This window comes from Prosopis cineraria, unplaced genomic scaffold (genome assembly GCF_029017545.1).
Source record: "Prosopis cineraria cultivar Desert tree isolate PC_DT_omini unplaced genomic scaffold, ASM2901754v1 PC7, whole genome shotgun sequence".
Lineage (NCBI taxonomy): Eukaryota > Viridiplantae > Streptophyta > Magnoliopsida > Fabales > Fabaceae > Prosopis > Prosopis cineraria.
In genome coordinates, this window is record NW_026555338.1 from 12,829,927 (window position 1) to 12,847,448 (window position 17,522).

The 17,522-nt window shown below is 34.2% G+C and overlaps 1 non-coding gene across 1 annotated transcript; it reads left to right on the plus strand.

Annotated features, from left to right (window-relative positions):
• Positions 1 to 6,053: 6,053 nt before the first annotated feature.
• Positions 6,054 to 6,209, plus strand: LOC129316942 (5.8S ribosomal RNA). Its single transcript, XR_008594868.1, has one exon. It is a non-coding gene; the product is annotated as a 5.8S ribosomal RNA (ribosomal RNA).
• Positions 6,210 to 17,522: the final 11,313 nt, after the last annotated feature.

Here is a 17,522-nt window from a genome sequence, read left to right on the forward strand (position 1 = left end):
TGTATGAAATAATAAACTTGAAGTTGCAAAATGTGTCTTGTGTTTTGCTACTGCTATCGTGACTGTGCGAGAAGGAGAGAAATTAAATTAAAGCTGAATTTATGGTTTAGTGTTGTCATATGAAATGTGGAAGAGGATGATTTAATTTTCTTAAGTCAAGATTAATTTATTTAATCAAAAAGCAACTTAGGAAGCTGATTCGTTTATTTATCTATATATTAGAGAATTTTGGGAGATATAATCAAAGAGGAATAAGTTGGCTTGAGCTTGCAAAAATTAGGGCATGTAAAGTGTTTGACATTATACTTATTAGAAGAAGTTTTATTTGATTTTGTACATTTCCTTTTAGATTTTATTGATTCTTGTGAATGGCATGCCCAAATTGAGTACTATTTCTATGTGAACCTAATTTGAAGATTCAAAAGGAAACTTCAGTATGAAATTTGTATCAAGCTATTTGAGTTCTTGTGGAAAGTATTTGAAAGTTGCAAAGGAGATTTGACTATAAAATTAAAAATATGTAATCACTTGAATTCTTGAATATGGATGACTTGTTGATTAATTATTTGAATGCTGGAGTTTTATGAGTGGAATGGAAATGATATATATATATATATTTGGTGCTTTGACCAAGGGCTAACGATGAATTTTAAGAGTTAACCTTGATATTTAAAGTTTCAAATAGTTTAATATTAGTAGTGATAAGGTTGAAAAGGAACTATTATAGTGGTTGAATATTTAGCAAAAATTTTTAATATGATTTATAGGTATTTGAAAAATAAGGAATTTGATTGAAGTTGAGAGGTGAAATTTGAATTATGAGAAATTTAGATAAGTGGATAACGTCGCAATCAATTTATATATTAGTAAATTTTCTTTACCAAAATATTGGTTTTAACAATTTATAGATATTTATGTATTTCTCTTGCTTTAACTACTTTTGTTAATTAAATTGCTTTGCTTCTTGGAGTCATGACTTATATTTGTTTAGATTGACTAAAATGCTTTTACAAATTCTAGTAGCCCTTTATTTGATAAAGCCAATTATGAAAATTGGTGAACAATTTATGAGATATTAGTTATAAATTTTCATATTTAGATAAATTGATGTTTTTATACGTTTCATGCGAGTCTGATATTTGGAATAGAAATTATATTTTGAAAAGTGATGATTTTCTCGCATGTTTAAAATTGAATTTAAAAAAGGACTTTAAACAGAACATTAGTTGCTAATAGCAGTCCCATTAGCCCTTAGCATGCCATGGTCTATAACTAGCTAGTTTGATTTTTGTGAGCTCTATTCTCACATTTGTTATTCGTGGATCTCGTAGCTGCGTCTGTTTCATGGCTTTGACCACATCTGGTTAGTTACCCTTGTAGACTATTTGCTCACATTTGTTTTGTGGCTTCAACCATGTTTGGTCAATTACCCTTGTGGACTGTGTATTCACATCTGTTTTATGGCTTCAGCCGTGTCTGGTTAATTATCCCATAGACTGTGTGTCCATGTCTGTTATCTATTATGTAAAGTCATCACAAACAAACTAATTTTATTGGATTTGTGAAAAATAAATTTCATTGTTTTTAATTTGGTAAATGTTTCTATTCTTATTTAATTATTTATTTTATTTATTTTACTTGATTTCTTAAAGCCATGTGACAAATTGTTTATTTATTTAAAAATTTAGTGGTTTAACATTTGTGAAGTTGTCAAGATATTTAAATTCTTGAGTTAGGTGACTCTTTTTAATTTGTTTACAATTATTTGAAAATATTCATCTATCTCATGACTTGTCATTGGGATGTTATTGACTATAAATTATTTTGATATCAGATAGTGTAGCTGATGTTGAACTACCTACTAAACATTGAGAAGTTTGTTATTAACTAGAAGTGGAGGAGCTAAGAATTAAACTTTCTTTTGATGTAAAGTTTTAATTATGAAATTTTATTTTGGTAAACTTATTTTTAGGTGCTCCACATAGTTTATAGCTAGATTCTAATTTTGATACATATTTTGTCTGCTGACTGGAAGGAGTTGAGCTCCTAATTAAAATGATCTTTTTTGTAAAACATTGTATTGTAGAGTTTATGAGAGATTCTATTTATAGGGAATGTTCTACCAAAATTTCTACAAAAATTTAAAACTTTTATTAATACGAAAATGGTCATGTATGTTATAAATTAATATAAATATAATTATGTTTTAGTAATTAAAAGATCTCTTGATTTAAGACTTAAGGGATGTGTGATATGGTTTATATCTCATACCAGTCACCCTTTATTTTTGAGGCGTGACACTGGTCATTTTTTAGGAAATTGTGCTCAACTGGGCTCGCCCATTTTTCATTTCTAGAGAAGATATTGTATGTTTTACCTACTACTATGATGATATTAATTGCAACATTATGAATTAGGGGAAAAACTAGAAAATTATTGTGATTTTATGTGATTTGAATCAAATAACAACCTTTTATTAATATGCAATATTAGGTTAAACACATCTTATATATAAAGATGGAGAGAGTACACATACAGTTCCACAAGTAATAAAATACTCCTTTTTTTCCAATTTATAAAACAACATTGGAGGTATTGTCTCAAATATAAGATAATCTAATAAAAAAATTTCATTAATAATACTTTTCTAATAATATTTTTTCTTATATTTTCTCTCTAATGTTTTTTTCACAAATAAAATATTAAGTGGAGGATTTTTTTGAAAAATTTTATATTTTTACTTTGAAAAAATAAAATTGAAAACTATATTTAATATTATAACATTACAAGTATATTATATATGTGTGGGTATATAATAACAATAAATTAAAATATAGATATAAGTATAAAATAACAATTCATATATTCTTGATACAAAAATAAAATAACATTATTTAATGCTTTACATATAAAAAAGCAGAGTTCACGTGAAGCTGGTTTACGCATATGCTTTGGTAATAAAAATTGTCTCAACATCTTTATTTCCACAAAAAAAAAAAAAAACTGACTCGATGTCTTTCACTCCATGCTTTGTCACATGATGTGAAGTTTGCTTCAACTTCGCATGTAAAGCCCAAGGACAAGTAATGTTCACATTATGAGAATTTACTTTAAACCAATATTTTTATAACTGAACTAGATATTAAATCGAAAAGGTTAGTGGTTCACAGTTCACATAGTTCAATTGAGTTAGATTAATAGTTAAACCGGTGATATAATAATTAAATTTAAAAAATTATATGTGTATATAATAATCTAAATATAAGAAATAAAGATGAAATTGCTACTTAACTTTAAAAAATCAAATATTTTAAATTTATCATGACTTAACAAGCCACATGATATAATTTAATATCAAATGATTAAAAAAATTGGTCATTTTCTAAAAAAATAAAAAAGTTCTCTTGAATAGTTTAGTTCTTGAAAACCGGATCCAATTCTTGGCTTGATTCCAATTCCCAATCCTATTGCCGGTCTAAAATGGCCTAACTTGGCTCAACCCTCAAAACGATTTTCACATATTGATTGAACTGGAATCCAAATCGATATGACCATCTGATTCAGTCTGGGTTTTAAATCATTGCTTTGAACACACTCTTAAAATAGGAGAGACACCTCTGGCCCTCTCCCATCTCAATTTCCATCCAAAGTCAAAGCCATACATGGTGCGGTAGAATTTTGTTCCAATAACTAGGTTGAGGCTTAAATCTTATTGTTGTAAAGTATCATGGGATTTATTGTTTATCAATAGTGATTTGTATAGTAAACCTCTATCAAGTTTTTTTTTTCTTACTTTTTCATGGTTAGGTTTTTTTTAGATTTTTATTTTTATATAATTAAAACAAGTTGAAAGAATGTGAGGATTATGATTAAAAATATAGATGTAAGACTCATAATAAAAATAGATAGTTAATGTGAGATCATGGTAAAAAAGATAGATTTGGACATTTCTTAACCAAGATAAATTATACTACTTATGCTAAAAAAAGATATTTTTAATTGAATTATATCTTAGTAGGTTAATTATTATTTTTAACTAACATTAAATAGCTTCTTAAAATAGTTATGAATATGTTTTTTGAGATTCTGATTATTTTAAAAAGTTTAAACAAATATTATAAAGACTCAAAAAATATATTTTTATCAAAAAATTAAATGATTTTTTATAAAATAATCTAAAATAAACAGTCCTAAATAATTTTTTAATTGATTATTCTTAGTCTTTCTCTTTATATTATCTATTTATTAAATTTTTATATTTTAAAATGAGTTCATTACAATTTTCTCCCCTTTTTTAACATTCCATAATGATTCTTTTAAACTAAATAATGTTTTAATATCCTTGTGCATCGCATGAAGTGCAAAATCTAGTAATTATTTAAATGTCATATTTAGCCACCTTATTATTTAATTATTTACTATTAATATTAATATTAATATTACTAGTATATTAAAAAAACTATGATTATCTCACTTCAGATTTAATTTATTTATCATTTATAATCTCCTACTTCAATTTTAGTAATGAAAGATGTTGATATTGATATGTTGAATCATACCCGCAGGTACTGCAGCATAGGTTAATCTGGTTTTTTTATTGACAAACGTTTGTAATTTAGTAATGATATCATAAAGACAGTGATAACTGACTACAACATGGGGTAATCAAAAGTGCATATTAAAAAACATTTATAATTTTTGTCACCGTGTGATGCACAGGAATGTTAATCCGCTTTGTTCAAGAAAAATGCAAGGAGAAGAGAGGATGTTAAATTTTTAATTAATTCTTAAAATAATACAATGAAGAATAACTATATTTAATTTTATAGTGATTTCGATTAACTTTTCTATTTTTTCATGACATAGAAAGTTTTCTCAGTTTTTAGAGGATAGAAATAAACAAAAACCTATTTTGAAAAATATAAACAACTTTTTTTACTTTAGAATTTGTTATCAGGTACGCTAAAATATATACAATAATTTATTATTACACCTATGAAAATTAAAATTTTAAGACATGTTTTGTTTTACAGTTTCTTTCTTTCTTCAGCACAATATAAACAATTTGTTTTGTTTTAAAATTTATTATTCATTATCATTTCATAAAAAAATAGGGAAAATGATAATAAAATCCCTTTAAAATATATAAATCATAATTTGGTTTCTCAAAATGCCATAATTTGCCTGAAGTCCCTAGGGATTTTTTTTTCATTAACGAATTTATATAAATTATCAAATTGCCCTTGTTAAAAATAAATGATTCACAAGTTTTGTTTAAATATTCACAATTTTCCTTCTTATATTCGCAATAATGTAACAGTAAATCACAATTTCATATGTTAAATTCTTTATTTGCTATTGTTTAACAAGTTTAGATAACCATTACTTTCTCGATCTTTGAGTGGACTGATTGTAGTAATGAAAAACCCTTTCCATTGTAGTATGGCCATATATTTTCTTAGTCTTACTCATCGAGAGGCCTAGTAATATCTCTCACTTGATGTAAGGGATAAATTCCATCTTGACCACTCATATTCATCTACATGAATATCATTAAACTCAATCATAGTCTTTATGATCACCCGGTCAAAGGTGACTTTTGACTAAGTCAAAGTTCAGTGGTCATCATGTAGGAATCCATGATGATCTCAGGTCAAAGGGCTTAGTGATACATATGAGATAAGTTTATGACTTATACCATGAAACTTTCTCATAATAGGTCAATCCAATACCTTATACTCTTTCAAGTGCCTATGACTTTGATTTGGAGAAGTCGTAACAAGGTTTCCGTAGGTGAACCTGTGGAAGGATCATTGTCGATGCCCCATGAAAGATTAACTTGAGAATCAGTCAGAAAGCCCCCACGCAGGGCGAGCATCCCCGCACGAGCCGGGGATACGGCCCCGCTTTGTGTAGGCCCAAGCCCCCGACACAACAACCAACCTCGACGCCCGACGCGCTAAGGAAACGTAGAGAAGCAGCGTGGCACTGGCAGCCTGAAAGCAGAGCCCTTGAAGCCAGCACCGCACCTTTTGCTGCTTGTATCTAAAAATGACTCTCAGCAACAGATATCTCGGCTCTCGTATCGATGAAGAATGTAGCAAAATACAATACTTGGTATGAATTGCAGAATCCCGTGAACCACTGAGTCTTTGAACGCAAGTTGCACCCGAAGCCATTAGGTCGAGGGCACGTCTGCCTGGGCATCATGCAATGTCACCATCGCCCGAAACCATGTGAGGCGGAAGGTAGCCTCCTGAGAGCCTCGGCTCCCGACAGGCTGAAAGTCGCCCCTCAGTGACGGCCACCACGGTCGAAGGTAGATGAGATGCCAATCGAGCCCACATGTGCGCACGCCGTCCCCTGAGTTGGGCCGCTAGATCGATGTCCCTAAATGTGACCCCAGGTCAAGCGGGGCTACCCACTGAGCTTAAGCATATCAATAAGCGGAGGAAAAGAAACTAACAAGGATTCCCTTAGTAACAGCGAGCAAAAATTTTGTGGGTGTCCAAAAATTATGAAACTTAGCAGAGTTCATTCTCATATCATGCCTAAGAAGCTTGTAAAAAATCATGCGAATCGAAGGTCTTTAGGTCCCTCAAAAAGGGCATTGTCACTTGAGCAAAAAGTATGTCTGTTCGTGCTAGAGTGGAAAAAGCCCATATTGCTCCTTAGGGGGGCACCCAGCCCCAGGAGGTCCCACCCTACTTTTTTATGGACCCTCAAGAACCACACATGCGCACTCAGCGCTCAGCGCTTAAGCACTTTAGCGCGTTGCGCAATGTGTATTTAAATATATAATGAAGGTCTGGGCAAGCTTGGGCAAAACCCTTGGCAAGCATGTGGCAAATGTTGGCATGGTCCAGGCGAGCGTGTATTATGGTCCAGGCAAGAGTTGGAAGGTCTAGGAAAGCTCGGGCTTAGCCCTGGGCAAGCGTTGTCAAGGTCCAAGCAAAGCCCGTGGCTAGTGTTGGTGAGGTACGGGCATGGGGTAAAAGGTCTGGGGAAGCTCGGGCTCAGCCTCTGGCAAGGGTGGAAGGTTTGGGGATCTCAGGCAAAGCCCCGAGCAACCATTGGCAAGGTCTGGGTAAAGCCTATGGCTTGTGTTAGGAAGGTCGTCGCAACTGTTGGCAAGCCCCGGGCAAAGCCCGCAGCCAGTGTTGGCATGGTCTGGTCGAGCGTGTGGCAAAGGTCTAGGAAAGAGTTAGAAGGTCTGGGGAAGCTCGAGCTCAGCCCCGAGCAACTATTGGCAAGGTCTGAGCAAAGCTCATGGCCTGTGTTGGGAAGGTCATCGTAACTGTTGGCAAGCCCCGAGCAACGCCCGCAACCAGTGTTGGCATGGTCCGGGCAAGTTCAGGCATGTCCGGACGAGTATGTGGCAAGGTTCGGGTAAGAGTTGTAAGGTCATGGAAAGCTCGGGCTCAACCGCGGGCAAGCATTGGCAAGGTTCGGGCAAAGCCTGTGGCCAATGTTGGCATGGTATGGGCATGGGGTGGAAGGTCCAAGAAAGCTCGAGAATAACTCCAAGCAAGTGTTTGGCAAGGTCTGGGCAAAGCCCGTGGCCAATGTTGGCAAGTTACGGGCAAAGGTTGGAAGCTCCTAGAGAGCTCGGGCCAAACCTCGGGCAAGTGTTGGCAAGATTCGGGCAAAGCTCGTGGCCTGTGTTAGCAAGTTCATCGTAATTTTTGGCAAGGTACGGGAAAAGCTCGAGCAAAACCTTAAGCAAGCATGTGGCAAATGTTGGCATGGTCCAGGGAAGGAGGTGCAAGGTCCGGCACGTCATGACAGGCCCCTAGCATGTCCAAGGCAAGTGATGGCATGTTCGCACCTGTCACGGGCAAGTCTAGGCACGTCCTGGATCGTCCAGCCCTGCCACAGCCAAGCCCGGGCCCACAAGCAAGTCTTGACACGTCCTAGCCTGCTCGAGCAAGTCTTGGTATGTTCAGACCTGCCACGGGCAAGTCCTGGCACATCCAGGGCAAGTTCAGGCACGTCCCAGGATGTCTAGACCTACCATGGGTAAGTCCTGGCACGTCCAAGGCAAGTCCGGGCACGTCCCGGCACGTCCACACCTGCCACGGGCAAGTCCTAGTACATCTAGCCTGCCACGGGCAAGTCCGGGCACGTCCGGGCAAGTCCTAGCACGTCCAAGGCACGTCCCGGCATATCCGATACGTCCCGACCTGCCACAGGCAAGTCCTGGCATGTCCGAGGCAAGTCCAGGCACGTCCTGACACATCCAGGCACGTCCGAGCAAGTCCTGGCATGTCCAGAGCAAGTTCTGGCACGTCTAGACCTGCCACGGGCAAGTCCTGACAGTGCAAAAAGAGTCCTACCCGTACCAAAATGAAATCTACTAGTTACATTTGTGATTTCTCAATTTTATTAACTCAAACTCATCCCCTTTGACATATTTGGGGGTTCGACTGTCGGAGATACTGCCCGTGGAGGCCACACTCTTTGAAGAAATCAAAAAATCCTAAAATATTCTGTGAGTGTCCAAAAATTATGAAACTTGGCACATTTCATCCTCATATCATGCCTAAGAAGCCTGTAAAAAATCACGCAAATCGGAGGTCTCTAGGTCCCTCAAAAGGGGCATTGTTGTTTGACCAAAAAGTATGTCTGTTCCTGCCAAAGTGGAAAAAGCCCATATTGCTCTTTAGGGGGGAGCTCCAACCCCCCTCCCCAGCCAGATAGGGCCCAGACTTGGCAGCATGGGTCCCCCATGTATTGATTGGACCCCAGACTTACGCGATCGATAGCCTTTCGGCGACTTTTCCGGTGAACCCTTAAAATCAAACGTGACACTCGGCGGGGGGTGTGTGTGTTAGAGGGTTCGTTGGTCGGTCATTTGGAGGGCGCGCGCACGGTCCCTTGGCTTCTTTCGATGAACCATTTTATTGATGGTTGGTTTTCTTTCAGGGGTTCGTCAGTTGTTGTTGAGGGGCCGCAAAAACCGTTTTGGAAAAGATTTGGTTTGCCCTCCCCCCTTTCCGAAGGGGGCTTGGCAAACCACCACCCCCTCCTTCCACACGTCTTCCAGTGCAAGATTCCCCGATTGCGCTGGTGAACAAGCTTGCTATGTAGGCAATTGCCCAGGATTGGTTGGTAAGAAAGAGCGAAGAATGGGCATGCCCCAGTTGGTGAGGAAATGATGGGCTTTTCTCATATTTGATTTCCGTTATACACATGCGGATAGGCATGAGGGTTGGCATTTTATGGGCCTCCTCCGATTGCTTGGTATGAGGCAAGTCGTGATGGGATTCTTTATCGGGAGGCACTTCGTGGAACTTGCATGCTTGGGTTTCTCCCGTCCTGAGCGAGTCCGGAGATGCGTGCCTTGGCATCTTCCTCTGTCTGCTTAGTAGCTTTGAGCGTGATGGGGTTTCTCACCCTCGCTTGATGCATGGCTGGTGGCCCCATTACCCATCGAGCTCAGATAATCTGCTCACATGCTGGCGAGCAATCAGATGGTGCGTCTTCCCGACTATGATATGTTGCACAGGGCCTACCCCTCGTGTTGCTTGATAAGCCTGTGTGGGGATGGATTTCCATGTGCGATGGTGTCCGAGGTTGCGCTAGGGGCTGGTGTTTTCTATCGTTACCCCCGAAAGGGCCGTCGGAGGACTAGATAGCATTCCTCATGCTCCCTCGAGCCGTCGATGGTGGATCGGGCCCTTGAGGTCATATGCTATGCTCTCAGACACGGTGCTCTGCACGGACGTGGGGCGGGTGCCCTCGCTTGTCCTGGAAGAAGGCTTGACCTCCTAGAAGACCGTCGTGCTTGCATCGTTCCCGGCGGGCCAGTGCACGAGCAGCGCACGATGTCACGAAGGTTCGCTAACTGGTTGATCCTGCAAGTAGTCATATGCTTGTCTCAAAGATTAAGCCATGCATGTGTAAGTATGAACTAATTCAGACTGTGAAACTGCGAATGGCTCATTAAATCAATTATAGTTTGTTTGATGGTACCTACTACTCAGATAACCATAGTAATTATAGAGCTAATACATGCAACAAACCCCGACTCATGGAAGGGATGCATTTATTGGATAAAAGGCTGATGCGGGCTCTGCCCGTTACTGAGATGATTCATGATAACTCGACGGATCGCACGGCCCCGGTGCCGGCGATGCATCATTCAAATTTGTACCCTATCAACTTTCGATGGTAGGATAGTGGCCTACCATGGTGGTGACGGGTGATAGAGAATTAGGGTTCGATTCTGGAGAGGGAGCCTGAGAAATGGTTACCACATCCAAGGAAGGCAGGAGGCGCACAAATTACCCAATCCTGACACGGGGAGGTAGTGACAATAAATAACAATACCAGGCTCATCGACTCTGGTAATTCGAATGAGTACAATCTAAATCCCTTAACGAGGATCCATTAGAGGGCAAGTCTGGTGCCAGCACCCGTGGTAATTCCAGCTCCAATAGTGTATATTTAAGTTGTTGCAGTTAAAAAGCTCGTAGTTGGACCTTGGGCTAGGTCGATCGGTCTACCTCTGGTGTGCACCGATCAGCTCGTCCCTTCTGCCGGTGATGCACTCCTATCCTTAACTAGCCGGGTTGTGCCTCCAACGCTGTTACTTTAAAGAAATTAGAATGCTATAGTCTCTTCATATCCCAAAGTAGAAATTAGACAATATTTTTGTAGACTTCATTACAGGATTGCCTAGAACATCTTCTAGTCATGATACTATATGGGTAATCGTGGATCGACTCACCAAATCGGCCTACTTTTTAGCTACCAATACCACCTATCCTCTTGAGAAATTAATCGAAATCAATGTAAGGGAAGTAGTGAGATTGCATAGAGTGCCGACTAATATTGTATCCGACCGTGATATAGGGTTCACATTGCACTTTTGGAGGTCATTATAGGAAGCCATGGTTACTCGTTTGAGTTTTAACACCGCTTACTACCCCTAAACTGATAGGCAGATAGAGCAAACTATTCAAACTCTTGAAAATATGTTGAAGGCCTTTGCCATGGAGCTTAAAGGTAATTGGGATAGTCAATTGTCATTAGTTGAATTTGCTTATAATAATAGTTTTTACTCTAGCATCCAAATGGAACCTTATGAAGCTTTGTATGGAAGAAATATAGATCACCCTTTTATTGGACAGAATTGAGGAGAGAATTGTTTTGGGGCCGGACATTGTTGATGAGACTGCTCGAAAGATTACTTTAATCAAGCAAAAAGTACTCACAACTCAAAGTAGGCAGAAGAGTTATGTGAATAAGAGGAGGAGACCGTTTGAATTTGAAGTAGGCAACCATGTATTTTTAAAAATCTTTTCGATAACTAGTGTTGGAAGAGCTATTAAGGCTAAGAAACTGACTCCAAAATCTATGGGACCTTTTAAGATTTTAAAGTAAGTTGGACCAGTAGGATACAAAGTCGCATTACCTTTAAGCTCTTTCTCGCTTCCAACTATTTGTGCTTTGCCTTGTTTAAATTGTATTTCTTGCGGTGTTTAATATAATAAAACGTAGGTTGAATCTAAAATTTAATAAAACCATTTAAAACCCCTTAGAACCCATATCGCTATGGTGTAAGTGCCGGCCTCGGACTGCACATTGTCTTCTTTCATCCATTAGGGGATTGATTCGAAGCTTTGCAACCACTGTGGACTCATCCTGATGGAGGAAGATATGGAAATAGAGCATGTCCTTGTTGCTCATGAAATAGACCTCAATTATGAGTTTGAAAATGGTGACTCATATTTTTCCTAACATGAAATTTGTTATTAAATTAATTAAATTATTATTTTAAAAGATAATACTGGTTAAAATTATTATTGAATCCTAATTAAATTGGTTATAAATAAAGTATTTATTAAATTAGTTAAAATTTTGTTTAATAGTATATCAGTTCAATCGAGTTGATTGACCCATATTTACATACTATGAGGCTTTGCAAGCGGCTGATCGTCACACCTTTTTTTTTAATTCTATTAAAAAGAATGACACATACAGGATTTTAAAAATATTATTTACAATTAAGGATATTAAAATTTTAGAAAAGGACAATGATATATAATTAAAATTAAAATTTTCATGACTTAATTCTTTTCTATACTCATCTTTCATCACAATCTATTTCCTAATTTTTATTTCTAAAAACTATCCACATAGATTAAATAATCTATCAAATTTAATATAAAAAGTTATTTCTATATTTTATTTTCTTTTCATTTCATCATGGTACACATTCATTTTTCCATAACCTGTATAAATGAAAATGTAGTAATTTTTCCCCTACCTCTGTCCTTTCATTTCAAGCCCTGCCACACACTTTCCCATGAAGACATATAATTTGACTAATGCATCATCTAGTAAATATTAGAATGTGCTGATCAATACGTATTCACCCACGCATGTACATATGTTAAAAAACAGAATAGTGTGTTCTCACTATTTTAATAGGATCATTAAGTCTTACACAATAAATGTATGCCCTTGACATTTTTATTATTCTTATTCATAAATCTATTATATTTTTCCCAAAAAAATAAATATATTTTCATTTTTAAGTTTCAATTAATTTAAATTTATATAAAAAATTTTAAATCATTTTTAAATATTAAATAATAAAAATAGAAAAAATGGAGGGAAAGTGAAGGAGGTGGGTGCCTGAAGAGGAGGGAATACAAGAGTTGGTCCTAAGATAGAGGATGAGACAAGAATGATATTTAGATGATGCGTTTTGATATACCTATCATTTAGGTTAACTTTTGGACCATTTATATTTAGATATGCACATTAATCATGCTAAATTTTGGCAAAAACCATAAAAGCAACCTCACTAAGCAATCAAGAAAGGTAAAAGAACTAAAAAATGTGGTTAAAATTGAACAATTTATACAGTTGCAAGCTTTTGGCTAGAGGAGACATGCCATCAAAAGAATACAGTTGCAATCAGATGGGCAGAGTAGTAGTTTCATCTTATTTGTTCGTCCATGTCTATTAATTTCGTGTTGGCACAAAATTCCAAAACATCAAATAGGCTATTGTCACTCATCACAATGAAAAAAAGAAACAGCTAGCTCCAACCAACTTACAACAAATTTTATATTCAGTTCCTAAACATCAGTTCGTATTCAGTTTCTGTTCAATTTTTTTATTACCGATGTGAATGGTTTTTTACTTCTCCTTTTCTTATTGAATAATAGGTGGTACAGTAACTTCTAAACCTAATATTACCTACAATACTTGGAAATAAAACTATGAAATGACTACTCGATAATGTATTGTCTTAATGTTGATGTGACAAGCTAAAATGCAAATATATATTTTTTGTATAAACTTTATAAATTAATATTTCTAATATATTTAGAATAAATATATATAATTTTTTTAAAAAATAAACAATCTAATCTCTCCCATCTTTCTTTATCTTTATAATTAGAGATTATTGTTGATAAAAATATAAAATAAAATGTCTAAACTAAAGCAAAGCCTAGCTCGCAAATGAGCATGCTTAAGGTCCTCCCAGTACAAATGACTTGCACATGCTTGCTAATTACTGTGAAAAATAAAATCTATCATCATCTACAATATCTTTGGAAGGATATTAGTGTGAGGTCAGCACTTCCCCTTTTTGGGTTCTTTTTCAAACAAAAACATGGCTATATATCCCCATAGATGCATGCTAGCAAATAATTGCACTAGTAACTAGTGCTTATCTCCACTCATGCAACCGTTTCTACACTTTTTTATCTATTCTTATTACTCCTTTCAATGAATGTTTCTTCCTATTCCTATTATAAAATATTTTTTAAGAAAAATGATAATAAAATTTCTCTAAAATATATAAATGATAATTTAATCTTTTAAAATACTAAAATTCTCTTAAAATTTTTAGAAACTTTTCTGTCATTAATAAATTTATATAAATTATTAAATTACCCTTATTGAAAATAAATAATTCACAACTTTCAATATTGCGACAATAAATAAGTAATTTAACATGTGTTGTGATTTGCTGTTGCATTGTTGTGAATTTAAAAAAAAAAGTTGTGAATTACTTATTTTAAACAAGGGCACTTTATTAATTTATATAGATTCATTAATGATAGAAAAATCCCTAAAAATTTTAGGGAAATTATGACATTTTGACAGACCAACTTATCATTTATATATTTCAGAAAAATTTTATTATCATTTTTCATATTTTTTATTACAGGATGTTTTAAATATTTTCACATATCTTATAAAAATATTATATTGTTAACTTGTTCAAAAGGTGATAAAAAATTTATTTTAAAAAGAATATAAATTTTCAGTTGCAATGAATGGGATCACTCATCAAAATTTTAAGAGATAAAAATGAAAAAACTTTAAATATTGTTACAAGTAACACCTTATATATAGGTTAAGAAAGTATCCTTAAAAAAAACCCTCTATCATACATATTAAAGACTTTCTTTCCATTTTGTCCTTAATTTAATAGAGTAATCTTAAATGAGTCCTTTAGTAAATGTTATGTCATACTCAATTGTTTAAGTTATAATAAATTTTTATTATTAATACTTTTATTTTTTAAATTCATTTATATTAATTTGTTGAGTGCAAATAGCTTAAATATATATAAGGTTAAATATCTATTGAATTGTTACTTACAGGGTCTCTATGCCTCTCTCCACTTGTGCCTGGTTACTTCAATGTGTAGGTACTCATATTCTATAAAAAAAAGCAAGTAGGGAACGTTCAAAAGAATAAATATTTATTTAAAAGGGTGAGAGGTTAATGAGGGGCCAGAGGACTCGTGCGGGGTTGAGCGTGATAGAGGACAAGACGCTAAGTTAAGAAATAAGGCTGCAAAAACAGTACCACAGCATGTGACAGAGGCAGTGGTGGAAATAATTTATGTCCATGCATGAAAGTACCCTAGCTAGCTATGTTCGCGCGCGGACGCGTGTGCCATTATAAAACCTCGCCACGTTCTTAAATCTTCACAGCCAAAAACCAGACTTCATTCTCTCTGCGACATCACCCGACAAATTTAGCCAAACTTCATCTTATTTATTTTCATATTTACGATATAATTTTATTTTAAATTTTTTTTGCTTGCTTATCTTGATATTTCTGTTTAATGTGTGTCTAATTATTTTCATAATAAATTTATTTTACCAGTATAAAAATTTAGTCTTTTATATATTTATACTTAATTATTATTTCTTTTTTATATGTTTAACCAAGTTTTCTTCTTCTTTGTGATTTAAAAAAGAAAGAAAGTTTCTCAAATCATTAACAAAAGAATTATATTCATAGGCATGCGACTAAGTGAAATTTGTGTATTTTGATTCACATGCTAAAACACACATCATCATAATTATTATTCCGGGTCAAAAATAAAACTTTATTATGTAAAATCATATTTTGCTCTCCTTATTTCTTTTTATTAAGATGGATGAATTTCATTTAATTTTTATTTTAACTTGTGCATGATTCAATTTTCAGTGTGTTTTGAATTTTTTATAGATGTTGTATGGATTTGTTTTTTATGAATTCTAATGAAAAAAATTAAATTATATTAGTTTTGAATATTGGATAATATATTTCCTTTTTAATATTTTAATAATTTAATATTTTCATGTTTATTTTCTTTTTCTTACTCACCCACTCTTTACTTTGCAATTTTATTTATCTACATCATGTCTTCTCATTTTCAATGGGGAGTTATACCAACCAGGTGTCTCATTGAAATGGCATTGCAATATAAAAATGAGTACATGAATAGTTTAATTTTGAGTGTCACAGATGGGATTAGAAATCAATGGATAAATACCCTAATTAATATGTTAAACACTAACAAATTTAATCATAGAAGGGTTCAATGAAGAATTCAATTTTTATATTATGCTCTTTATTCGACAAATGTAAGTTTTTTTCCATAAACTGAATATTTATCATTTTAATACTTATAATTAATCATCATTTTATAATTTATACAAGAATCCTCTCTTTTGACTGCTATTGGTAATGCGAATGATGACCAACCACATTGATGGTTTGTAAATGCTTTACAAATAATATTTCAAAATGAGTCGCAGCAAAAAAGAGCTCCTATAGCACAGCAACTACAGCAGCAACGACAACCACAGTTATGTTATGTTATGTAACCATGGTTATGTTGTTGTTGCTACGGTACAACTATGTTATGTTGTTATGTAATTAGGGTTATGTTGTTGCTATGATTGCTGTGGTGGTGGTTGTTTTTGTGGTTGTTGTGCTATAGAAGTTCTTTGTTGTTATTGCTTGTTTTGAAATATTATTTGTAAAGTATTTACTAACCATCCATGCGACTGACCATCGTTCGCATCATCAATAGTAGTCAAAACAAAGGATTTCTATATAAATTATAAAATGATGATTAATTATAAGTATTAAAATGATAAATATTAAGTTTATGGAAAAAAACTTACATTTGTCAAATAAAGAGCATAATATAAAAATTGAATTTTTCGTCGAACCCTCCTATAATCAAATTTGTTAGTGTTTAACATATTCTTTAGGGCATTTGTCCATTGATTTCTAATCTCATCTGTGACACTTAAAATTAAACTATTCATGTGCTTGTTTTTATATTGCAATGCCATTTCAATGAGATACCTGGTTAGTATAACTCTCCATCGAAAATAAGAAGACATGATATAGACAAATAAAATTACAAAGTAAAGAGTGGGTGAGTAAAAAAAAGAAAATAAACATGAAAATATTAAATTATTAAAATATTAAAAAGGAAATATATTATCCAATATTGAAAACTAATATAATTTAATATTTTTTATTAGAATTCATAAAAAACAAATCCATACAACATCTATGAAAAATTCAAAACACACTGAAAATTGAATCATGCACAAGTTAAAATAAAAATTAAATGAAATACATCCATCTTAATAAAAATAAATAAGGAGAGCAAAATATGATTTTACATAATAAAGTTTTATTTTTGACTCGGAATAATAATTATGATGATGTGTGTTTTAGCATGTGAATCAAAATACACAAATTTCACTTAGTCGCATGCCTATGAATATAATTCTTTTGTTAATGATTTGAGAAACTTTCTTTCTTTTTTAAATCACAAAGAAGAAGAAAACTTGGTTAAACATATAAAAAAGAAATAATAATTAAGTATAAATATATAAAAGACTAAATTTTTATACTGATAAAATAAATTTATTATGAAAATAATTAGACACACATTAAACAGAAATATCAAGATAAGCAAGCAAAAAAAATTTAAAATAAAATTATATCGTAAATATGAAAATAAATAAGATGAAGTTTGGCTAAATTTGTCGGGCGAAGTCGCAAAGAGAATGAAGTCTGGTTTTTGGCTGTGAAGATTTAAGAACGTGGCGAGGTTTTATAACGGCACACGCGTCCGCGCGCGAACATAGCTAGCTAGGGTACTTTCATGCATGGACATAAATTATTTCCACCACTGCCTCTGTCACATGCAGTGGTATTGTTTTTGCAGCCTTATTTCTTAACTTAGC